Here is a 27,088-nt window from a genome sequence, read left to right as displayed (position 1 = left end):
GTGTAGTGTTAGGTATAATTGTAGCTTAGGTTAGGATTTATTTTACAGGTAATTTTGTATTTCTTTTATCTAGGTAGTTATTAAATAGTTAATAACTATTTAATAACTATTCTAACTAGCTAAAATAAATACAAAGTTACCTGTAAAATAAAAATAAATCCTAAGATAGCTACAATATAATTATTATTTATATTGTAGCTATCTTAGGGTTTATTTTAAAGGTAAGTATTTAGTTTTAAATAGGAATAATTTATTAAAGTGTAGTGTTAGGTGTAATTGTAACTTAGGTTAGTTTTTATTTTACAGGTAAATTTCTCTTTATTTTAGCTAGGTAGCTATTAAATAGTTAATAACTATTTAATAGCTATTGTACCTAGTTAAAATAAATTGAAATTTGCCTGTAAAATAAAAATAAATCCTAACATAGCTACAGTATAATTATTATTTATATTGTAGCTATATTAGGGTTTATTTTAAAGGTAAGTATTTAGTTTTAAATAGGATTAATTTAGTTCATAATAGAAATATTATTTAGATTTATTTAATTAATATTTAAGTTAGGGGGGTGTTAGGGTTAGTGTTAGACTTAGGTTTAGGGGTTAATAAATTTATTACAGGTGGCAACGGTGTAGTGGGGGGCAGGATAGGGGTTAATAAATTTATTATAGGTGGCGACGGTGTAGGGGGGGCAGGATAGGGGTTAATAGGTATAATGTAGGTGGCAGCGGTGTCCGGGAGCGGCGGTTTAGGGGTTAATACATTTATCAGAGTTGCGGCAGGGTCTAGGAGCGGCGGTTTAGGGGTTAATACATTTATCAGAGTTGCGGGAGGGTCTAGGAGCGGTGGTTTAGGGGTTAATAACTTTATTTAGTTGCGGGGGGCTCCGGGGGCACCGGTATAGGGGGTAGAACAGTGTAGTTAGTGTGAGTGCTTAGTGACAGGCTAGCAATAAAGCTGGGAAAAAGCCAAAGAGCAGCGAGATCGGATGAGTAATAACTCTCACAGTCCGCTGCTCATCGCCCCGCAGCTTTTTGACAGCTTTATTTGATAACTTAGGCGAAATTTTTCAGGTCCGCGGCGGCGATGTGAGGCGAGCTTAGGCGGGCGTATTGGGCCGGCAAAGGCAGGAAAGTTGACACGTTGATAACTACCCCCCATAGTCTCAATCTCCTTCTTCTCTGTCTTTCAGACTCTGCTGGTTTGAAGGAGGAAAGATCCATGGGTTCCTCTACTGGGGTAGCTGGAGATGTTGAAGAGGTAGAGGATACTGCAGAGACCAGACGAATAAAAGGACGGGAGGGAAGGATTCTCAGAGTTCTGTCTCTCTCTGCTTGTCTCTCCTGGAAGCAATAGTCTAGACTGATGCAAAGTGTTATAAAGTCATCCAAGGAAGAAAGAACATCACGATAAGGGAGTTCATCTTTGATGCGTTCATGCAGACCCCTCTTAAAGGCTGCCTTGAGAGCACTGCCATCCCAAGTGGTCTCAAGTGCCAAGGTACGAAATTCGATGTCAAATTGGGCCACAGTCCTATTGCCCTGGCGGAGATCCAGCAGGGAAAACTCTGCAGCAGAAGTACGGCCAGAAGTCCCAAACACAGATGATAATGTGGAAATAAAAGTATCAGCATCTCTCAGGAGTGGAGCGTTCTGTTCCAAAAGGGGAGAGAACCAGGCTAGGGCCTTTTCTTTCAGTAGGGAAACGATAAAGGTGACCCTTGACTGGTGAGACTGAAAGGTGTGAGGATCATTGCGGAAGTGCAGCCTGCACTGGTGAAGAAAACCCCTACAATCAGTAGTACCTTCATATTTGTAAGGCAATGATATCTGGGGTATACTTTCAGAAGCAGGGGAAGAAGCCGCAGTACTAGGAGCAGAAACTGGCGGTACAACAACAGGAGCGGAATTCCTCGCTGCAACTAGTGAAGAGAGTTGAGCAGTTATAGCCTCTAGTTTGGAATCCACACTCTGCAACTGTACGGTATGGGTTCCCAACATCTATCCTTGAAGATAAACTGCTCTTGCTACCTCATCTGGCTCCATGGCCCAAGTATAATGTAATGTTCATGGGATATTCCACTATCAGACCGAACTTGGCCAGTAGTCTTGTTATCCCGGCGTCAAGCCGGAATGATAGGGAATATCCCAGAGAAGAGAAAGTTCAAAAGATGAGGTAAGCGGTAATTACTATAGGCAGGATAGTCTTTAGCAGCAACAGGCAGGGAATCAGAAGTTAGGTAGTTCAAGGGTAGACCACTTAAAGGACTGAAGACAACATGATAGCCTTTGATGGCAACAGGTAGAGAAATCAGTGGTAAAGCAGCTCAAGGGTAAACCACTAGAAGGGTCAGGCAGGCAGAGTTTGGCAACAGTAAGGCAGTCCAAAGGTAAACCACTAGAATGGTCAGGCAGGCAGGGTTTGGCAACAGTAAGGCAATGCAAGGGTTCAAGGGATAAACAGGTAGAGTCGTCAGACAGGCAATGTTCAGGAACAGTATGGCAATCCAGTATTTTAGGGGTTAAGCAAACAGAGTAGTCAGACAGGCAGAGTTCATTAACAGTGAGGCAATCCAGTACTTTAGGGGTTAAGCAAGCAAAGTAGTCAGACAGGCAGAGTTCGCTAATGATATAGCAATCCAGAATACAGTAATCTATCACACCCAGGAGCACACAAATAACACCTATACTTGGGCAGTGATAGATTGTTAGAGAGCAACTTACATAGTTCAGCGCCGTCAGCGTCGCACACAATAGGAGCCAACACAGCCCCTAACAACGAGCAGGGCAGAAGGCGCCGCACCCCTAGCAACAGCTAGAGCGGCACAGCGTGACAAAAGGTAGGCATACAAAGTATTGAAAAAATTAATTATTTGAATCTCATTCTTGCACCCATTCCGGACTGGGGTTAACTGCCTGTGACTCTGGTGGCATCACAGCTTTTTTGGAGTGCTATTTAGCACCCAGGGCTGGGATGTTGCTGAGTCACTGGATGTATACCTGGTCCGGTCTTGGAGTGCAGTTCCCTTCCGTGTTTTGTATTTCTCTGGGTGATTACATCCACCTGTGCACCCCTTCTTTGTTCTCAGTTTGTTTGGCTTTGTAAGCTCGCATGGTGTGGCTGTGTTAGGGACTCAGGCAGTGGAAAGGACCTTGACGTGGTGCCTGAGCTATTCCCATTTGGCCAGATGCGGTAACTAACCTTTCCAGTTGTGATTTTATCTTAGCTGTGAGCTAGCTGGTGAGTGCTGGGTGTCTCTATGTGTTAGATTTATATAATGTATATATATATATATATATATATATATATATATATAAAAATCTATCTGTATAATATATTGGTGCATTGGCATCAGGGCCCTAGTGCTGGAGGGGGGTCTCATAGCAGCTATTCTATACATAGATATGTGCCTATGTGGTCATTATTTTTGTATAGATACTCAACAGAATTATACAGTGCATCATGCTTATCAGTTTATAGAAACTCACATCATAATGTATAAGTACATAAAAGACATGTATGTGCACTGTATATATTATTTGTTACACTATTGCTTTACATGTTATTTGAATATGTTATTTTGTTTACTGTAAACTTGGCTGGTTGCCATGGCAACCTGTTTGACATTTTTTTTTTTGCACAGAGGGAGGATCTAATAGAGTATAAATGTTTGATTTTCACTGTATGCATGTTGGTCTGATGAAGGGGTGTATTCCCCAAAATGTCACTGAATAAAAGGCACTTGCTGCACCTTTTTTCAAGCCCAGTGAGTGCTGTCTTTTATGTACGTATCCTATTCAGCACCCTGGCATTTGAACTTAGTTTGTGAGAGTGCACCTACTCCTTCTATAATATACACAGTGTGTGTGTGTATATATATATATATATATATATATATATACATACATACAGTATATTCATATATATATACAGTACTGTGCATTATGTGTGAATAAATGCTGTAAAGTAAAAATGCTTTCAAAATTAGAATTAATAATAATTGACGGCTAGATTACGAGTTTTGCGTTAGAGGCTATGCGGTGCTAACGAGCAGTTTATGCTCACCGCTCACTTACAGACAGCGCTGGTATTACGGGTTTTTACAAACCAAACAAGAAGTTAGCGTTGAGCAAAATTTTACTCATTACCGCACTCCAATACCAGTGCTGCTTACGTTAGTCGTGAGCTGGTGTAACGTGCTTGTGCACGATTTCCCCATAGGAATCAACGGGGAGAGCCGGCTGAAAAAAAGCCTAACACCTGCAAAAAATTCCTATCATTAACTATATTATTCCTATTTAAAACTAAATACTTACCTATAAAATAATCCCTAAGCTAGCCACAATATAACTAATAGTTACATTGTAGCTATTTTAGGATTTATTTTTATTTTACAGGCAAGTTTGTTTAATTTTAACTAGGTAGAATAGTTATTAAATAGTTATTACCTATTTAATAACTAACTAGCTAAAATAAATACAAAGTTACCTGTAAAATAAAACCTAACCTAAGCTACAATTACAACTAACACTACACTACAATTAAATAAATGACCTAAATTAAGTACAATTAAATAAATTAAATACAATTAGCTAAAGTACAAAAAAACCAGTAAATTAGAAAATAATAAACAAATTACAAGATTTTTAAACTAATTGCACCTAATCTAATCCCCCTAACAAAATAAAAAAGCCCCCGCAAAATAAAAAAGCCCTACCCTACACTAAATTACAAATAGCCCTTAATACCCCCCAATACCCACCCAATACCCCCTTAAAAAAACACTTACCCCTTGAAGATCACCTTACCGGGAGAAGTCTTCATCCAACTGGGACGAAGTCCTCAACGAAGCCAGGAGAAGTCTTCATCCAAGCCGGACAAAGTGGTCCTCCAGACAGGCAGAAGTCTTCATCCAGACGGCATCTTCTATCTTCATCCATCCGGCACGGAGCGGGTCCATCTTCAAGACATTTGACGTGGAGCATCCTCTTCATCCGAAGGCTAAAACTGAATGAAGGTTCCTTTAAATGACGCCATCCAAGATGGCGTCCCTTCAATTCCGATTGGCTGATTGAATTCTATCAGCCAATCGGAATTAAGGAAGAAAAAATCCTATTGGCTGATGCAATGAGCCAATAGGATCGAAGTTAATTCATATTGGCTGATGCAATCAGCCAATAGGATTGAGCTGGCATTCTATTGGCTGTTCCAATCAGCCAATAGAATGAGAGCTCAATGCTATTGGCTGATTGCATCAGCCAATAGGATTTTTTCTACCTTAATTCGAAGGGACGCCATCTTGGATGACGTCATTTAAAGGAACCTTCATTCAGTCTTAGCTGTCGGATGAAGAGGATGCTCCGCGTCAGATGTCTTAAAGATGGACCCGCTCCACGCCGGATGGATGATGATAGAAGATGCCGTCTGGATGAAGACTTCTGCCCGTCTGGAGGACCACTTCGCCCGGATGAAGACTTCTCCTAGTAAGGTGATCTTCAAGGGGTTAGTGTTAGTTTTTTTAAGGGGGTATTGGGTGGGTTTTAGAGTAGGTGAGAGGTACACCTGTACCTGCAAGACTCGTAATACCAGCGGGCATTAAAAAGCAGCGTTAGGACCTCTTAACGCTGCTTTTTAAACGTAAGGCACAACTCGCAATCTAGCCATTATTTTTTTTCAAGTAACAAAATGTGAACAGAAGAAACTCTTCTTCAAATTAATATTTGGTGTGGCAAGTGTGCAAGTGTACCTAGGAGAATTGATGTTGATTTTGATTTTTCATCTGTTCACTCACTTTGCACTTTGTAAATTGATAAAAAAAAAAAAACTAATTACATTTGTATTTTTTAAAGTATTTTTACTTTACAGCATTTATTCACACCTTATGCACAGTACTGTATACAAGTGTGTGTTTGTGTATATATATATACATTTAATACCTACAGCTATCTATCTATCAATCAATCAAACACATATGCATAAAAACACAAAAATAGTCACATTATATTTAAATGAAGGAACATTTTGATGTAATTATAAATTTCACACTTTCTTGAATCTACCCTTTAAACTACAGATGCTCTATTTGGTGCCTGATCAGGTGTCAACAAACACTGCAAATACTCCCAATATCCCATTAGTTAATCTTATAAATATCTTCATGCAAGGTAAATAAAGTGTTTTTATTGCAAGGTAAAAAATCTCTCCCAGATTATTACTATATATATATATTTTATTATCCATTTACTTCCCAGCTTTTGTAGAGCTATTTTATGTTTCTAATCCTGCAATATTTTTGTAAATAAATCAAGACACTGCCTGAGTTTTAATAAGCCCACATGGTAGTGTTGTGAAAGTGGGTGTGCCTAAAAAGCTTGTGTCACCGCTCCGTTTCTTGTTGAACTTTATCTGCTTGTAAAAATAAGCACAGATAAAAATAAATGACATCGCCATCTGTATGTTTCAGATTTTCTTTCTTCCATAAAAAATGGCAAAACTAATTATAAAACCATTAAAGAACACTGCACTCTAAAGAGCTATTGTGATACCTCATTGGCACAAAACTGAGTTAACCCGTTTGGCTAATCTGCATTTGAATCAAAAGATGGAAACATTAGGAACTAATGGGAAAAATATGATAAAGACTCACATAGCAGTAATTATACTTTAGATGAATATAAAAGTATTTTTTTATATAAACACATTATACATCAGCAATTAAAGGGACACTGAACCCAATTTTTTTTTATTTAGTGATTCAGATAGAGCATGCAATTTTAAGCAACTTTCTAATTTACTCCTATTATCAATTTTCCTTCATTCTCTTGCTATCTTTATTTGAAAAAGAAGGCATCTAAGCTATTTTTTTGGTTAAGTACCTGGACAGCACTTGTTTATTGGTGGGTGAATTTATCCACCAATCAGAAAGAACAACCCAGGTTGTTCACCAAAAATGGGCCGGCATCTAAACTTACATTCTTGCATTTCAAATTAAGATACCAAGAGAAAGAAGATAATAGGAGTAAATTAGAAAGTTGCTTAAAATTGCATGCTCTATCTGAATAACAAATGAAAAAAATTGGGTTTAGTGTTCCTTTAACCCCTTAGTGACCAGAGCACTTTTCCATTTTCTGTCCGTTTGGGACCAAGGCTATTTTTACATTTTTGCGGTGTTTGTGTTTAGCTGTAATTTTCCTCTTGCTCATTTACTGTACCCACACATATTATATACCGTTTTTCTCGCCATTAAATGGACTTTCCAAAGATACCATTATTTTCATCATATCTTATAATTTATTATAAAAAAAATTATAAAATATGAGAAAAAAGTGGAAAAAACACACTTTTTCTAACTTTGACCCCCAAAATCTGTTACACATCTACAACCACCAAAAAACACCCATGCTAAATATTTTCTAAATTTTGTCCTGAGTTTAGAAATACCCAATATTTACATGTTCTTTGCTTTTTTTTCCAAGTTATAGGGCCATAAATACAAGTAGCACTTTGCTATTTCCAAACCATTTTATTCAAGATTAGCGCTAGTTACATTGGGACACTGATATCTTTCAGGAATCCCTGAATATCCCTTGACATGTATATATTTTTTTTTAGAAGACATCCCAAAGTATTGATCTAGGCCAATTTTGGTATATTTCATGCCACCATTTCACCGCCAAATGCGATCAAATACAAAAAATCGTTCACTTTTTCACAAACTTTCGGTTTCTCACTGAAATTATTTACAAACAGCTTGTGCAATTATGGCATAAATGGTTGTAAAATTTTCTCTGGGATCCCCTTTGTTCAAAAATAGCAGACATATATGGCTTTGGCATTGCTTTTTGGTAATTAGAAGGCCGCTAAATGCTGCTGCGCACCACACGTGTATTATGCCCAGCAGTGCAGGGGTTAATTAGGGAGCTTGTAGGGAGCTTGTAGGGTTAATTTTAGCTTTAGTCTAGTGTAGCAGACAACCCAAAGTATTGATCTAGGCCCATTTTGGTATATTACATGCCACCATTTCACCGCCAAATGCGATCAAATAAAAAAAAAAGTTCCCTTTTTCACAAACTTTTTGTTTCTCACTGAAATTATTTACAAACAGCTTGTGCAATTATGGCATAAATGGTTGTAAATTTTTCTCTGTGATCCCCTTTGTTCAGAAATAGCAGACACATATGGCTTTGGCGTTGCTTTTTGGTACTTAGGCCGCTAAATGCGCATCACACGTATTATGGCTAGCAGTGAAGGGGTTAATTAGGTAGCTTGTAGGGAGCTTGCAGGGTTAATTTTAGCTTTAGTGTAGAGCTTAGCCTCCCACCTGAAACATCAGACCCCCTGATCCCTCCCAAACAGCTCTCTTCCCTCCCCCACCCCACAATTGTCCCCGCCATCTTAAGTACTGGCAGAAACTCTGCCAGTACTAAAATAAAAGCTATATTTGGGCTTTTTTTTTTAAAAGAAAAGGCATATTTACATATGCTGCTCTGTAGGACCCCCCTTTAGCCCCCAACCTGACTGATCCCCCACCAAACAGCTCTCTAACTCTCCCCCTCTGTCTTAATGGCCGCCATCTTGGGTACTGGCAGCTGTCTGCCAGTACCCAGTTTAGAATAAAATTGCTTATATTTTTTAATGTTTCCCCTTTTCTGTAGTGTAGCTCCCTGCCCCACCAAAGACCAACCCCCCACCCCCTCCTAGATACATTTGATTTACATTTTTTTTTATTCAGATACCCCTTTCTCAAACTTTGATTTTCTGTAGTGTAGCGTTCCCTCCCGCTCCCGCCCCGTGCACGCGCCCGCCCGCCGCCCCCCGTGCACGCGCGCGCGCCCGTGCGCGCCCCCATCGGCCCTGCCCCCGATCCCGCCCCCCTCTACATTACCCGGCCCATCGATGGCCGCCCACCCGCCTCCCAAGTCGGCTCCCACCCACCAACGATACCGGCCATCGATGTCCGGTGCAGAGAGGGCCACGGAGTGGCTCTCTCTGCATCGGATGGCCATCTAGCGTTATTGCAGGATGCCTCCATATCGAGGCATCACTGCAATAACCGGAAAGCAGCTGGAAGCGAGCAGGATCGCTTCCAGCTGCTTTCCACACCGAGGACGTGCAGGGTACGTCCTCAGGCGTTAACTGCCTTTTTTTTGAGGACGTACCCTGCACGTCCTCGGTCGTTAAGGGGTTAAGAACTTATATACAAATTTAAAATGTTTTAAAACCCTTTTAAGGGTCACTACAGTGAAAATAAAGATTTCATGGTTCAGAATATCTGAATGCGCTAACTAATTTAAAGCATAATGAATATAATTATTTAAATTAGGTGTATTACTTACCTGTAGCGCGTTGGGAAGCCATGCTTATCCTCTTCTTCTTCTTCATAGACTTGAGAGCTGTGCTAATGCTCCTATAAGTGCAGATCCCCAGCATGCTACAGGTACATTAGGGTGGCTGATCCCCTTTCCTTTAGCACAGATGGAGGGCGCACTATTCCTACCTTCTTTACAGAGTAATAGTAGAATTAAGCCCTAGGGTCTGTGAAGAAGGGTTGGATTAGAGCACCCCCCCCCACACACACCTGCACTAAAGGAGAAGGGATCTGCCGCTCTAATGTACCTGTAGCGCGGCCCTAGAGTCTATGAAGAAGAAGAGGATTGGCGTGGCTTCCCAGCGCACTACAGGTTAGTATCAAAGGTGACAGGAGTAGAGGGCATGTACATTCATTTTAACGAAAAGTATTGTAATGTAAATGGTAACAAATATTCAGTATTTAGTTTGTTTTAAACCTAACGAATAGCGAATAGTGCAGCACACAAATATACTACAAAAATACATTTTTCCAAATGATTAGTCCGAAAGGAATTATTCTGTGCTGCACAAGTTTTCCAAAACCAAATGCACACAACAAAGGACAAATAAAATGGCATTGTTTGGGGTTTAGTGATTCACAGGGTAAAGCATATTGGTTGACCCCTTTTTAATGTGTTATGATACTGATAGGTGATATATGTGCAATTTAACTGTTGTGCCCTAAAACCTTAGAGATGTGTGTATGTCGTTATAAGGGTTTTGAACAGTGACATTATCGGGATACTGGGCACATGTGTTTGTTGGGTTATTAGTTGACTATTTTTTATTAGTGTCAAACTGCTTGTTATTTCTGTTTTAAATTTAAAGAGACAGGCTAGTCAAAATTAAACTTTTATGATTCAGATGCAATTTTAAACAACTTTCCAATTTGCTTTTATCATCAAATTTGCTTTGTTCTTTTGGTATTCTTTGTTAAAGGTTTAATCTAGGTATGCTCATAGGCTGATTTCTAAGCTCTTGAAGGCCACCTCTTATCTAAGTGCATTATATTAGTTTTTTACAGCCAGACAGTGCTAGTTCATGTGTGCCATATAGATAACATTGTGCTAACTCTCGTTGAGTTATGCATGAGTCAGCACTAATTGGCTGAAATGCAAGTTTGTAAAAAGCTTGGAGATAAGGGTGCAGTCTGCAGAGGCTTAGATACAAGTTAATCAGAGGTTTAAAAAAAAAAGTGTATTCATATAGCAGTGTTTGTTTTGCCAAAGTAAAGAATTGGTAATAGAGGGAATATTTATCTTTTTAAACAATAAACATTTATTGATTGAGCAGGTGGTGTTTATATCTGTTTGGTGACATCACTTCCTGATGTCATTCTATATGACAGGGATAATTTCAGTGTGTTTTGCCCACACACATTTTGGGGAATTGGGTAATAGGTGAGAAAGTGTTGCCTGGGCTTTGTCAACTCCTTTTAGCTTTGAAATTTGATAAGTAAATATTGTTCTCATAAAGTCAACACATAAATCAATATTGAACATTTGAGAAGCCTAAAGTAGCCGCAGTAAAATCTGCATTATGGCTATCTGTGGCTTTTTTATTTTACCTTTTTACTTTACCAGCCAATCATATGCAAATCCTTATGCAGCTAATAGCGACACCAACTTCCAATTCTATATAATAAGGGTCCCTTGTGCCTATGCAAGAGACTCCCTTATTCATTACTAAATGGACAGTAAACACTAACGCCTAGATTACGAGTCTTGCGTTAGCCTTAAAAAGCAGCGTTGAGAGGTCCCAACGCTGCTTTTTAATGCCCGCTGGTATTACGAGTCTGGCAGGTACAGGTGTACCACTCACTTTTTTCCACGACTCTAGCATACCGCAAATCCACTTACGTCAATTGCGTATCCTATATTTTTAATGGGATTTGCCTAATGCCGGTATTACGAGTCTTGGAAAAAGTGAGCAGTACACCCTCTCCTGTCAAGACTCCTACCGCATTTAAAAATCAGTAGTTAAGAGTTTTATGGGCTAATGCGTAACATAAAACTCTTAACTAAAGTGCTAAAAAGTACACTAATACCCATAAACTACCTATTAACCCCTAAACCGAGCCCCCCACATAGCAAACACATAAATTTTTTAACCCCTAATCTGCCGACCAGACATTGCCGCTACTTCCATAAATATATTAACCCCTAAACCGCCGCACTCCCACCTCACAAACATTAGTTAAATTTTATTAAACCCTAATCTGCCATCCCTAACATCGCCGACACCTACCTACATTTATTAACCCCTAATCTGCCGCCCCCAACGTCGCTGCAACTATATTAAATTTATTAACCCCAAAATCTAAGTCTAACCCTAACCCTAACAACCCCCTAACTTAAATATAATTTAAATACATCTAAATAAAATTACTATTATTAACTAAATAATACTTACCTATAAAATAAACCCTAAAATAACTACAATATAATTAATAGTTACATTGTAGCCATTTTAGGATTTTTTTTTTATTTTTCATGCAAGTTTGTATTTATTTTAACTAGGTACAATAGTTATTAAATAGTTATTAACTATTTAATAACTTCCTAGTTAAAATAAGTACAAATTTGCCTGTAAAATAAACCCTAACCTAAGTTACAATTACATGTAACACTACACTTTAATTAAATTAAATTACCTAAACTAACTACAATTAATTACAATTAAATTAAATAAACTAAAATACAAAAAAAACACTACATTTCAGAAAATAGTAAAATAATTACAATTTTTTTAAAACTAATTACACCTAATCTAATCACCCTAATAAAATAAAAAAGGCCCCCAAAATAAAAAAAAATCCCTACCCTATACTAAATTACAAATAGCCCTTAAATGGGTCTTTTGCGGGGCATTGCCCCAAAGTAATCAGCTCTTTTACCTGTAAAAAAAAATACAATACCCCCCCCAACATTGCAACCCACCACCCACACACCCAACCCTACTCTAAAACCCACCCATCCCTTCCTTAATAAAACCTAACACTAACCCCTTGAAGATCATCCTACCTTGAGACGTCTTCACCCAACCGGGCAGAAGTGGTCCTCCAGATGGCCAGAAGTCTTCATTCGATCCAGGCAGAAGTTCTAGATGCTGATTGGTGGCTGCAGATATATATATATATATCCCGATTGTCATTGGCTCACCCATATGTTCAGTTAGAATCCAGTAGTGCTCCTTCAACAAATGATACCAAGAGCATGAAACAAATTTGATAATAGAAGCAAAGTGGAAAGTTGTTTAAAATTGTATGTTCTACCTAAAGCATAAAAGAAAAAAAATATGTTTCATGTCCATTTAATTATGCATAGTAAAGTAACTTTTCTATATAATTGTCAGGATTTTCTAAACCTGAAAATTGGAAAAGCACGTGGCAGGGTACACAAGGCTAACCTTGCCACATATATCATCATAATGTGACATTTTATCTTATCTTTTCTGCTGGTGTCAAACAATGGAGATATTATTTACACAACGACAATAGCAAGTCTAGCTATCTTCAGATTCAAGTCTAAATTGGCACCTCCAGAAAAAGGTAAGTGGCAAGTGGAGTTTGAAATTTGAAGAACAGTTGCAGGAAGCAAGGTGTTGATCTATTCAGACTCGATTGGCGTGTTAATCTTTTGGAAGACTGCAGAAAAGTATTCTAATTAAAGGGAGTCTACAGTACCTATCCTACATACAGAGAAATACCTAGGGACAAACAAATGTCTGTAAAATTAGAATGGCAGCAAGAATATTTTATCATATTAAATGTTTTTATAGAACAATTTTATAATTTTTTTTTTTTTTTAAATAGCCTAAATCATAATTGAAATAGCAAATATATCATGAAAATAATGGTTTCCTTACAACTGTGTGAACGACTATTAAATATTAAAATATAAATGTTATTTCAAATGGTTTTTTTTTTTTCTTAAATTGTATGTAACTTTAAAAATAGTAGATGAAATGGAGAATTTATCATTTGCTTAAAATAATGAATGTCAGAATGTTCAGCAAACATTTAAAAAATTGTTGCCAATATTCATTGTTTGAAACAAATGTGCCATTGCTAATAATAAAGTGATATGTATATGGCTAGAGTTCTGGCTACCTGCCTTGTCTGGGTAGTGTGGGACTGTGTGATATCCTGTGTAATATATATATATATAATTTTGTATTATTTTTTTTGTGTGTGTGTATGTATGTGTGTATAGCATTCTCATTTCAGCTATCTAAAAATACAATATAGTTAGGTTTACCCTCAAAAACATCTAGAATTTATCAGAATAGATGTGTTAATGGGTCAATATACACCAATGGTCATATAACTGCATACAAAAGACAATACTATAAAAAAGAATATGCACACATGCTGATATAGAAATTCAGTATAAAAACTTTTAAAAACTTCCTTAGAAGCACCAAGTTTAGCACTGTTGATCAGGTTAGGCCGGGACACCTTGTGAAAGTGGCTGGGGAATCAGGATGAGTAGACACTCCTCCCTTCCCTGCATATGAAAAGACCCATTAGACAAACTGGAGCAAGTTTAAATCTGTAGGCAACAGTATATATCCAAAACTTTAGGGCTTGGTTAGGAGTCTGAAAATCAGCACAGTGTTATTTAAAAATAAGCAAAACTAAACATTGTTACAAAAACAATCCCAGGTGGGCTATATAAATGGATATTCTACAAAACATTTATGCAAAGAAAAATCTAGTGTACAATGCCCCTTTAAGGGAATATTCTTCAATACAGCCTCTAAGTGACATTTTAGAGCAGTCAAATGTTGCCAATCTATAACTTACGTAATTACTACCTGCATATAAAATAGCATGTTCAGAAAAGGAATGGTATGATTTATATATATATTTATATCTCAAAATAAAAGCTAATAGTACAATTGATTGCATTTTGACTCAATGGCACAGTTGAGCAAACAATAAGAAATCAATAGTATTCTTACTTCAGGTATCCAAAATCTTATTGAGTTTTTCCTTTACATTGGGTATATAGGAAACAATACACAGAGAACCCAGATTTAGTATCAGATACCTTGAAGCAACAGATCTATCTTCTGCATCTGGGCCATCATTATTTATATGGGAGCTGAATGTGTTTCAGATAAGTTAGAAAAACACTGTCATGCCAGAAATCCACTGTAGAGAAACATTACATCATTGCAAAATGATTCAGAATAATTTAAAGTTCCATATATGTAAATGTTCCTCAGAAGCTCAAAGCTGTCAGATAACATAACATAGATCATATATCCCTAGATTTACCCAATGAACAAAGGTTCATCCTACTCCATCTGTCTTTTTTTTAATAATTAGCCATTAATCCCTTTTCAACTATGAATAAGACTCCCTGTGAGCACAATGCAAATGTATGTATCAGTCTTAAAAAAAATAATGATAACTTTTCAACCTGATAGAAAATAGTTATACTATTAAAGGGGCATTAATCATTGTATTTGTTTACACAGTCTTTAAAAAAGGTTCATAAGGAATTTAAAGCTGCATTAGAATAATACCTTTAGCACTATGTGGGGGTGCTTGCTTGCTTACCTCTATGTACCTGTCAGTCTGCTCCCTCTCCTATTTTTACTCTTTTCTGCAATAAGATAGTAAAGGAAATAATAGGACTGTACTTTTCATCCACATCTGCACTATGCTGCATGAATAACTGGATATATTGGGTCCTGCTGCTAATTTTACAAGTTATATAGGAGCCTTATGGTGTGCATGCTCAGATTATCTTCTGTGGGATGGGAGGTACACGTTCTGATTGGCTGTGCCACCTGCTTACAAAAAAAAAAAGAAAATAGCACGTGCACCCATGTGGTAAACCCTATAAATTAAGTTCATACTGAATGGGTTTAATTCTTATATCCTGGTAAAAACGTATGAAAATTAAAAAAAAAAAGTAAACCCATTCAGTACAGTGTGAACTTACTTTAAAGTTGCACAGTTGTTGTGGGTAAAAAAGCCATCTTCTATTAAGTAGACATTTTACATGTTTAAAAAACACCCTTTTGTAAAACCAAAAATTTGCAGCTACAGTCTATTATCCCATACACAACATCTTCTTCCTAAAAATAAACAAAACACACAATAAAATTAAAAACATGTTTATTTAAATAATGGAGGGGGTGTTAGGGTTAGGGTTAGACTTAGGTTTAGGGGTTAATACATTTAATATAGTGGCGGCAATGTTAGGGGCGGCAAATTAGGGGTTAATAATATTTAACACGTGTTTCTGAGGCGGGAGAGCGGCGGTTTAGGGGTTAATATGTTTATTCTAATGGCGGCAATGTCCGGAGTGACAGATTAGGGGTTAAAAATGTTATGATAGTTTTTGCGATGTGGGAGGGCCTCTGTTTAGGGGTTAATAGGTAGCTTATGGGTGTTAGTGTACTTTTTAGCACTTTAGTTATGAGTTTTATGCTACAGCGTTGTAGTGTAAAACTCAGAACTACTGACTACGGATCTTGGAGGTAGAGGGTGTACTGCTCACTTTTTGGCCTCCCAGAAACAGCAGTTATGAAGCAGCGGTCTAAAGACCGCTGCTCCATAACCTGTCTGCCTGCTCTAAGCAGGCGGACAGACATCGCCACAATTCAACCCGATCGAGTACGATTGGGTTGATTGACACCCCCTGCTGGCCGCGATTCTGCAGGGAGCAGCGTTGCACCAGCAGCTCTTGTGAGCTGCTGGTGCAATGCTGAATACGGTGAGCGTATTGCTCTCCATATTCAGCGAGGTCTGGCGGACCTGATCCGCACTGTCGGATCAGGTCCGCCAGACTTTGATAAATAGAGGCCATTGCCTTTAATTTCCTTTATTCATTTAAATGGTTTTGCTGAAAGTTTTAATGTAAAAAAGGAAGATTCTCTACATTTGTATGCTTAATAGAACATTTTCTTTAGTTTATCACCCTTTCAGAGAAACCTAGGCATTTAGCAAATGTTTCTTCTCCTCTATTAAGCCATTAGCAAGGGACATCATTTAATTTATTAACAAAAGGATGCAAGGCACTTGGCTTTTTTAAGATAAGTTGGAGAGAGATTACTTAAAAAGATGGCACGTGGTATTTTTTTAAAAAATGAAGACATTTTTTAATGCTGTCAATACACTCTAATTCCCTACCACAATTTTCTGCCACTCAAAAATAAAAAGTATAAATAAATATTGTGTTCAGTATAATTATATAACATTGTTTATGAAAACTTTTAAACACAAATGTTACAAACAAACGCTCTGAGCATAAAACTAAATACTTTACAAAGGCTTTTCCTCCTTAGAACCTTCACTTGAGAGCTATCACAGCAGCAGTGAGAGCTAAAAGAGGCACTACCGATCTGCCTAGTGGAGGGAAGAAGGGAAAGGCTGACAGCTCTGCCCTCTTAAAGCCACAGCTGTCATGCCGCACCGCTTTAACCGTTGCTAGAGACACAGCGTCTCCTTTCCTGCTCGTTGCCAGGGGTTGTGTCGGGTCCGGATGCGTGCGGCACTGACGTCATTGCGGCACGCTCCTGATGCTGATCGGACTTCTGTGGTGCAAATCCTGCACCTATGTAAGTTCTTCTACAACTATCTGTCACTGCCCAAGTATAGGTGTTATTTTGTGTGCTCCTGGGTGTGACAGATCGTTGTAATTTACTGCCTATTTTTGTGTATGATCCCTGCCTGTCTGACTAATCTGCCTGCTATACCCCTTAACTGCTGGATTGATATAATGCTGCTGAACCTTGTCTGTTGAGCTACTCTGCCTGCTATACCCCTTAACTGCTGGATTGATATACTGCTGCTGAACCCTGTCTGTCTGACTACTCTACCTGCTATACCACTTAATTACTGGATTGATATACTGCTGCTGAACCCTGTCTGTCTGACTACTCTGCTTATTAACCCCTGTTGTTCTGGATTGCCTCTTTGTTGCCGAACCCTGCCTGCCTGACCGTTCTAGTGGTGTGCCCTTGGACTGCTTTACTGTTGCCAAATCTTGCCTGCCTGACCATTCTAGTGGTTTGTCCTTGGACTGCTCTGCCGTTGCCGCTGGGGACTGTCCTGCCTGTGGTAAGTGCCGCCTTCCTCATCTTACTAACTCTCTCTGCTCTGGGATATTCCCTATTATTCCGGCCCGACGCCGGGATAATAAGACTACTGGCTGAGTTCGGTCTGATAGAGGAGTATCCCACGAGCATTACATTATACTTAGGCCATGGAGCCAGATGAGGTGGCACGAGCTGTTTATCTTCAGGGACAGATGTTGGGAACCCATACCACACAGTTGCAGAATATGGATTCCCAGCTAGAGGCTATTACCGCTCAACTCTCCTTACTAGTTACAGCGAGGAATACCATTCCTGTTGTTTCACCACCAGTCCCTACTACTAGTACTGTGACTTCTTCCTCTGCTTCTGGAAGAATACCCCGGATACCTTTGCCTGACAAGTATGAAGGTATTACTAATTGCAGGGGCTTTCTTAACCAATGCAGGCTGCACTTCCGCAATGATCCTCACACCTTTCAGTCTCACCAGTCAAGGGTCACCGTAACCATTTCCTTACTGAAAGACAATGCCCTAACCTGGGTCTCTCCCCTTTTGGAACAGAACGCTCCACTCCTGCATGATGCTGATGATTTCATTTTTGCTTTATCTTCTGTGTTTGGGACTTCTGGCCGTACCTCTGCTGCAGAATATTCTCTCCTGGATCTCCGCCAGGGCTATAGAGCTGTGGCACAATTCGCCATCAAGTTTAGCACCTTCGCACTTGAAACCACTTGGGATGGCAGTGCTCTCAAGGCAGCCTATAGGAGGGGTCTGCATGAACGCATCAAAAAACTCACTTATTGTGATATTCCTTCTTCTTTGAATGACTTTATAACGCTTTGTGTCAGTCTGAACTTTTGTTTTCAGGAGAGACAAGCTGAGAGAGACAGAACAAGGAGGATCCTTCCCTCCCGTCCTCCTGTTCGTCTGGTTTTGGCAGTATCCTCTACCCCTTCAGCAGCTCCAGTTACCTCAGTGGAGGAACCCATAAATCTCTCCTCCTTCGAACCTTCAGAGTCTGAAAGACAGAGAAGAAGGAGACTGAGACTATGCTTTTATTGTGGATCTAACTCCCATCAACTAAAGGACTGTGACATTCAGCAGAGAAAAGCCAATGCTTAGGGGATAACACAGGGGTACCTCTAAGCATGATATCTACTAAATCCCCTCACCCCTCTCGGATCCTGGTACCTGTTACCCTTACCTTCCTTCAGAATACTGTCCACACTCAAGCCTTTATTGATTCAGGGGCAGCTGGAAACTTCCTGGATCACCTTTTCATGATTCAAGCTGTCTTGCCTCTTTTGCAGAAAATACATTGTCTCAAAATAACTACCCTGGATGGCACCCCCCTTGATTCAGGCTTGATCAATTTTGAGTCAGCACCCCTGACCCTGACTGTGGGAGTCCTTCAGCTGCAGTTCAAGGTCATTCCTCAGCACAGCCTGTCATTCTTGGTCTTCCTTGGCTTCAGGTACACAATTCACAGTTCGACTGAGCTGAGGGACAACTGGCCTCCTGTGGTACCTCCTGTTTCCACTCCTGCCTTGCTAAAGTTACTCCTCTGCTCCGCATTCCCATAGCCAGTATACAGAATCCTTCAAACCTTCCTTCAGTATACGTGGAGTATGCAGATGTGTTTGAGAAAAAAGAATCTGACATGCTGCCACCCCACCATCCTTATGACTGCAAGATCAACCTCTTTCCTGGAGTCCCACTTCCTAAAGGGAGGGCTTATCCATTTTCCAAGGCTGAAACCAAATCCATGGGGGAGTACATCCAAGAGAACCTAGCTAAAGCTTTCATTCACCCTTCCTCCTCTCCTGTTGGGCAGGCTTCTTTTTTGTCAGTAAAAAGGATGGTGGGCTCAGACCCGGCATCGACTACAGGGCCTTGAACAACATAACCATCAAGAATCTCTATCCCATACCATTGATCACCGAACTGTATGACTCACTCTAGGATGCTCACTCTTTCACCAAATTGTACTTACATGAGGAATACAATCTGATTCGCATCTTTCCAGGCCACGAATGGAAGACCGCCTTCAACACAAGATCTAAGCATTGCGAATAACTTGTAATGCCCTTCGGGCTGTGTAACGCCCCTACAGTCTTCCCGACATTCCTCAATGATGTCATCCGTGACCTTCTCAACCGCACCATCATCGTCTATCTGAATGATGTCTTTGTTTTCTCTTCCACTTTAGAGGAGCATCATAGACACATGAGACAGGTGCTTCTATGTCTCAGAGACAGTTCTTTAGTAGCCAAGCTAGAAAAGTGTGAGGTTGATCAAGTTCAGATCCAATTCCTTGGTTATGTCATCTCGAAGGAGAGTTTTGCCATGGATCCTGCTAATCTCACCACAGTTCTAGAATGGCCTCAACCTACTTCTTTAAAGGAATTATAGAGGTTCTTGGGGTTCTCCAATTATTAACGCAAGTTTATAAAGAACTTTTCTCAAACAGTCGCTCCTCTCACTGAATTGACAAAACAGAACAAAGACTGATTGGCCTCCCGAAGCAATAAATGCCTTCTCTTATCTGAAAAAGTATTTCTGTTCAGATCCTATGCTCCGCCATCCTGATTCTGACCTACAGTTTACTTTGTAGGTTGATGCCTCCGATATAGGGGCTGGAGCAGTTCTTACCCAAAGGGATCCTTTGACTTCCAAGTCGCACCCTGTAGCCTTTTTCTCTAGACGCTTTACTCCTGCTGAGAGGAACTACGATGTAGGTAATCGTGAACTCTTAGCCATTAAGATGGCTTTGACTGAATGGGGTCATTGGTTAGAGTACACCGCCAATCCCATTCAGATTCTCACCGACCACAAGAATCTGACTTACCTAGAGACTGCTCATCGACTCAATCCTCGACAAGCCAGTTGGGCCTTGTTCTTTTCCCGTTTTAACTTTGTGGCCTCTTATCTTCCTGGGACCAAGAGCAAGAAGGCGGAAACCCTTTCTCGTCAGTTCCCTCACTCAAGTGATTCCTCAGAAGCTCCTATTGAACACATCATACTCCCCTCCTGTGTGGTTGCTCAACTTAATACCACCCTTCTGCAAAGATTGCAACGTGCCCAGTCTATTAAAAATTCTGGAGCCCCCGTTGCCTCCGATATCCTCTTTGTACCTCTGAATCTAGGCATTCCCTGTGCTAGCCAGGGTCCATGATAGCAAACTCTCAGGACATCCTGGTTTGACTAGGACTTTTAAGCGTCTTTCCCAACATCTATGGTGGCCTACTATGAAGTCTGACGCTCAGGATTATGTGAAAGCCTGCACAACTTGTGCTGCCAAAAAGACTCCCCAATCTTTGCCTCCTGGCTTGCTCCAAGCATGGTCCATTCCCAAACAACCATGGACGCACAGAACAATGTATTTTATTGTAGACCTTCCTTCTTCTGACCACCATACAGTTATCTGGGTTGTGGTGGATCACATTTCCAGACTGGCTCATTTTGTACCCCTAAACAAACTGCCTTCTGCCAAAGAATTATCATCTCTTTTTCTCTTGCATGTGGTATGACTTCATGGCATTCCTGTGAATATCGTTTCTGACAGAGGTCCACAGTTCATCTCTGCCTTTTGGAGAGCCTTTTGTAAGTTGATTGGAACCACTGTTTCTTTGTCTTCTGGCTACCATCCTCAGACAAATGGACTAACTGAGAGAGCTAACCAGGATCTTGAAGCCTATCTTAGTGCCTTTGTCAACGCTCGCCATTCCAACTGGTCTGAGTTGTTACCCCTAGCTGAACTGGCAAGAAACACTCATTGGCACTCTTCTCTTTGATGTTCTCCATTTCAAGCCGCAGCAGGGTATTAACCTTGTGTCTTCCCTCTTTCTGCTCAGTCCACTGGGGTTCCGGCTGCAGACCAACACATCACTGGACTCACCACTCATTGGCAACGTATTCGCTATCAGCTACGTTCAGCTGTCTCTAGATATAAGAAGTTTGCTGACCATCATAGAGTTTCTGTACATGCCATCCCAGTGGGTGAACGTGTTTGGATCTCTACTCAACACATTTGTCTACATCAACCCTGTCACAAATTGGGGCCTAGGTTTATTGGCCCTTACAAGGTCCTGAAAAGACTGTCTCCTGTTGCCTACAAAGTGGCCTTGCCCACAACCCTACGCATACACCCAGTCTTCCACATCTCACTACTCAAACCTTACATCAAGAATAGATATACCCCGCTCAAAGCTCCTCCTCCTCCGCTCCTGGTCCATGGTGACCCCGAATATGAGGTAGCTAAGATCCTGGACTCCAAATACATGCTGCTCATCCTTTGAGGCCGACTCTGGTTCATAGAGGGAACCCTTGAGAAGTGGACTATGTCATGCCGCGCTGCTCTAGCCGTTGCTAGGGGCACAGTGTCTCCTTCCCTGCTCATTGGAAAAGGTTGTGTCAGGTCCAGATGCATGCGGCACTAACGTCATCGCTCCACACTCCTGATGCCGGTCGGACTTCTGTGGTATGAATCCTGTGCCTACGTAAGTTCTTCTACAACAATATGTCCCTGCCCAAGTATAGGTGTTACTTTGTGTGCTCCTGGGTGTGACAGATTGTTGTATTTTACTGCCTATTTTTGTATATGATCCCTGCCTGTCTGACTACTCTGCCTGCTATACCCCTTAACTGCTGGATTGATATACTGCTGCTGAGCCCTGCCTGTCTGACTACTCTGCCTGCTATACCCCTTAACTGCTGGATTGATTTACTCCTGCTGAACCCTGCCTGTCTTTCTACTCTGCTTATTAACCCCTGTTGTTTTGGATTGCCTCTTTGTTGCCAAACTCTGCCTGCCTGACCATTCTAGTGGTGTGTTCTTGGACTGCTTTACGGTTGCCAAATCCTGCCTGCCTGACTATTCTAGTGGTTTGTCCTTGGACTGCTTTGCCGTTGCTGCTGGGGACTGCCCTGCCTGTGGTGAGTGCCGCCTTCGTCATCTTACTAACTCTCTCTGCTCTGGGATATTCCCTTTTATTCCGGCTCAATGCCAGGATAATAAGACTACTGGCCGAGTTCGGTCTGATAGAGGAGTATCCCATGAGCATTACAACAGCTGCATTTTGCGGCTTTCAGAAGTTTGCAAATAATCACAGCCAGCAGGCAAAACAGAGCAAGGTCTGCTGCTACCCTGCATTGCACACTGCAGCTGCCTTGTACATGGTGGAGTTATATAAGTGTGACCCATCCCTGCCCGCAGAGGACACACAGTGCAGAATGAAGAAAGGCACTAAAATAATTGCCTCTTCTGCTGCTGATGTTAAGACATTGCGCTCAAAACAAAAATTGCTGCACACAATTTTAAGAGGAAAGGCAGTTGCAGGACTATATTTCTGTGTTGCCCGGATTTCCCTCTTCTATTAGTTTCCACACACGCACAGATTGCTCTTGACTCTTGACCTGACAGACAGTGGGCGGGCGCTCCATACAGCACCTTCTGAGCTGGTCGTTGCCGCTCTCCATTTATTTTCAGCTAAGGTCAGAACATTTGGTGTTTTTTTTATTTATTTTTTATTTTAACATTATTTTCTTTTTTCTTTTCATAACACTTGAGGCTCGGCCTCCCCTGACTGTACATCCCTGCTCCTTAGTCCATCTATATATACTTTTCAAAAAAGGATATCAAGAGAACAAAGCACATCAGATAATAGAAAGTTGTTTAAAAAAATGGGTTTCATGTCCCTTTAAAGTCTGAAGCTAGTATAACAAGTCATTGTAAACACATGAAGGTGAAACTAGTTTTAAAGTACATTATCCCTTTAAGTACATCTAAAACAACATTAGTACACAAAAGCAATGTTCTTTGTAAAAGGTCTTTAAATAGTGTGAAAAAAACCCAAAAAGGCCAGTTTTGTGGTTTATGATGTTCTGTATGAGTCCTCATGATTTTACCAGGGCTTTTTTACTTTGGTTAATATCTCTAGCGTTAATGTGATTATCACTCGAGTTCAAGGATTAATCATGAACTTGTAATACGAGCGTTAATTAAAATTTTGTGCTCATCATTGAAAGTATAGAAAATATTACCTCAAGTTTGCGTTTTTTAAAGAGCAACTTGTAATACGTATTCTATTGGAAAAAATATTGGTTTGTCCTTCTCATAGTAATGATTGTGCTCCACTTGTAATCTACGCTTAAAGGGACACTCAAGTCAAAATTAAACTGTTATGATTCAGATAGAGCAGCAATTTTAAACAACTTTTCAATTTACTTCCATTAACAAAATGTACACAGTCTTTTTGTTTTTGAGTTGTGCAAGAATTTACAGAATATACGTATATGCATTTGTGATTGGCTCAAGACTGTCACATAATATAGGATGAGTGGAAATAGACATAACTTTGAAATTTGTCAGAATAAAATCTACTATTCATTTGAAGTTCAGACTAAGGGGTGGATTTCTTAAAACCGCTGCTCCTTAAAGGACCAGTCAGCACAGTAGATTTGCATAATCAACAAATACAAGATAACAAGACAATGCAATAGCACTTAGTCTGAACTTCAAATGAATAGTAGATTTTTTTTCTGACAATTTTAAAAGTTATGTCTATTTCCACTCCCCCTGTATCATGTGACAGCCATCAGCCAATCACAAATGCATACACGTACCATGTGACAGCCATCAGCCAATCACAAATGCATATACGCTTATTCTGTGAATTCTTGCACATGCTCAGTAGGAGCTGTTGACTCAAAAAGTTTAAATATAAAATGACTGTGCACTTTTTTTTAATGGAAGTAAATTGGAAAGTGGTTTAAAATTGCATGCTCTACCTGAATAATGAAAGTTTAATTTTGACTTGAGTGTTCCTTTAACTCCTGTTTCTGGCAAGCCGGACGGCTCGTGCAGAATAAGCAACATCCGCTGCACAGTAAATTCGCCCCTAAGTGTTATTGCATTGTCTTTTTATCATGCATTTGTTGATTATACAAATCTACTGTATGTAATTTTCCTTTAAAAAAAATGTCATACATCTCCCTATAATTGTGGGTGCCATTATATATAGATAGATAGATAGATAGATATAGATAGATAGATAGATAGATAGATAGATAGATAGATAGATAGATAGATAGATAGATAGATAGATGAAGGAAAATGTTTATTATTTTAATTTAGCTAAAACGTCTTTAAAATTAGGATGTAGGAAAAAATACATTAACAAAACAATAATTTTCAATATAAATTCAGGAACTTAATAAATAACTAGGGCTCTGTTACCAAGGCTGCATGGCTGCCCATCTAGGGTTCTATAAAATATGCCTCTTTTTTAACATTTCTGAGGAAGATGTTGCTATTTTCATTGGTTTGTATCCCAGTTTCCTCCTCTATATTTTTGATATAGTAGAGAAATGTCTGAAGAAAGACCATCTGGGACAATTATCAAACTGCTGATCTGTAGTTTGTTGGCAAGCGTTGACTTGTATTATCCTTCCTTTTCACTCCTGTTGATGGTTATCTGGTTCATTTGGCAGAACCTGGGCTTTCACTGTCTTTTACTGATGTATGTAATTTGCTTCAAATGTTTCAAAGCTTTGTTTCAATTAACACATTGTGGACCTATTTATCAAAGTGTAATGGTTAAACTAGTGCAGTCATTATCACCTGATTTATAAAAGAAGAAATACTCAGACCACAGTTGTATAAATTGTAATAGTAAATATATATGTATGACTATATTATGCAATTAATTTGCATCCTGGAAATATTAGTATAAATCACTTATTGGGAAGATGGGAACAAAAAACAAACAGATAATTTATCTTCACAAATACTATAGAATATAGTAGATGTGAGATGGTATTGTATTAGAACTGTTGAAAATCTTCTAATTGTCATCTGTATGAGAGTTTGAGCAATATATGTGTCCTTAAAGGGACACTGTACCCAAAATGTTTCTTTTGTGATTCAGATTGAGCATGAAATTTTAAGCAACTTTCTAATTTACTCCTATTATCAAATGTTCTTCATTCTCTTGGTATCTTTATTTGAAATGCAAGAATGTAAGTTTAGATGCCGGCCCATTTTTGGTGAACAACCTGGGTTGTCCTTGCTGATTGGTGGATAAATTCATCCACCAATAAAAAAGTGCTGTCCAGAGTACTGAAACCAAAAAAAAAGCTTAGATGCCTTCTTTTTCAAATAATGATAGAAAGAGAACGAAGAAAAATTGATAATAGGAGTAAATTAGAAAGATGCTTAAAATTGCATGCTCTTTCTGAATTACAAAAGAAAAAAATTGGGTTCAGTGTCCCTTTAAATTTAGGTTCATTTTTGAAATTTCTAATAATTATTTTTTTTTTTTTATATCTAGGGCAGAAGTCCTCACTTAGCTTCATAATATATATTAAAGGGACAGTTAACTCAATTTGTTTTATTGTTTAAAAAGATAAATAATCCCTTTATTACCCATTCCCCACAGAAAACATGGTTACTGTATATTAATATACTTTTTACCTCTGTGATTACCTTGTTTCTAAGCATCTTCTGACGGCCCCCTGACCACATTACTTTAAATGTATTTATCTATTGACTTGCATTTAAGCCAATTAGTGCTGTGTTTTTAGAAGCCACGGGCGCCAGCACAATGTTATCTATATGGTTCACATGAACTAGCTTCCCCTGTTGTAAAAAGAAAATGCAAAAGCATGTGATCACGGGGCTGTCTTTAGGGACTTAGAAACAGACAGAAATTTAGAGGTTTAAAGGTTTCAACATATGATAATATAACCATAGTGGTTGGGCAAAGCTGGGGAATGGGTAGAAAAGGCGTTATCTATCTTTCTAAACAATAACAATTTTTTGTGTTGACTGCCCCTTTAAGCAAGTGTGTAGAGACTTAAGCAAGACGAAATATATTATAGTGTATATATATATATTTATCAGTTTGCTACAAGTGGTGATTTTTCTTGTTGTGTATTTTTCGTGGATCCTGTGTTTTTAAAATGCACAAATAAATTTTTGAAGTTTTATTCTACACGGCATGGATATACTTGATTTTTGAGTGTGGAGTCTTCTTTTTTCTATTTGAATTCACCGCCATGACGGAGGCGGTTCTCCTGCACTGATGACATGACCAGCCCCTCTGTGAGTGTTGACGCTGAAGAAACGCCATAGGTAGGAGCCGGAGTGTGAGCGCTGAGGGTTTTGGACTGTTTCCTTTTATATTTATATACAGGGCTTGAAATTTCAAGTGGTCCAGTGGACCTGGATGACTTAGAAGTTGCAGTGAATGACCTGGAAATTTGACTTTTTCCTATCTTTAACATTGAGTGGACTACTAACTTTTTCTCTGAGCTAGTAGCTTTAAACTCCTGACTAGTAAACCACAGTGATATTTGTCCACCCCTGTATGTATGTGTATATATATATATATATATATATATATATATATATATATATATATATATATATATATATATATATATATATATATATATATATATATATTATATAGTATATTTAGTTAGCAAAAAGGAAGAATGCAATTGGTTAAACTTTTTTCCATTGTACACCTCTAATAAACATTTTCCATACTTGGCCTTTTTATAATGGGACATTAAGCTTAATATTTTAAATCTTTTCTTAAAATGTTTAAGTAAAATATACTAAAATTTTAATATATAACCTTGTAACTTGTAACCTTGTAACTTGGGCTAAGAAATGGCAG

The sequence above is a fragment of the Bombina bombina genome, chromosome 3, assembly GCF_027579735.1.
Source record: "Bombina bombina isolate aBomBom1 chromosome 3, aBomBom1.pri, whole genome shotgun sequence".
Lineage (NCBI taxonomy): Eukaryota > Metazoa > Chordata > Amphibia > Anura > Bombinatoridae > Bombina > Bombina bombina.
Note: the sequence above shows the minus strand (reverse complement) of the source record.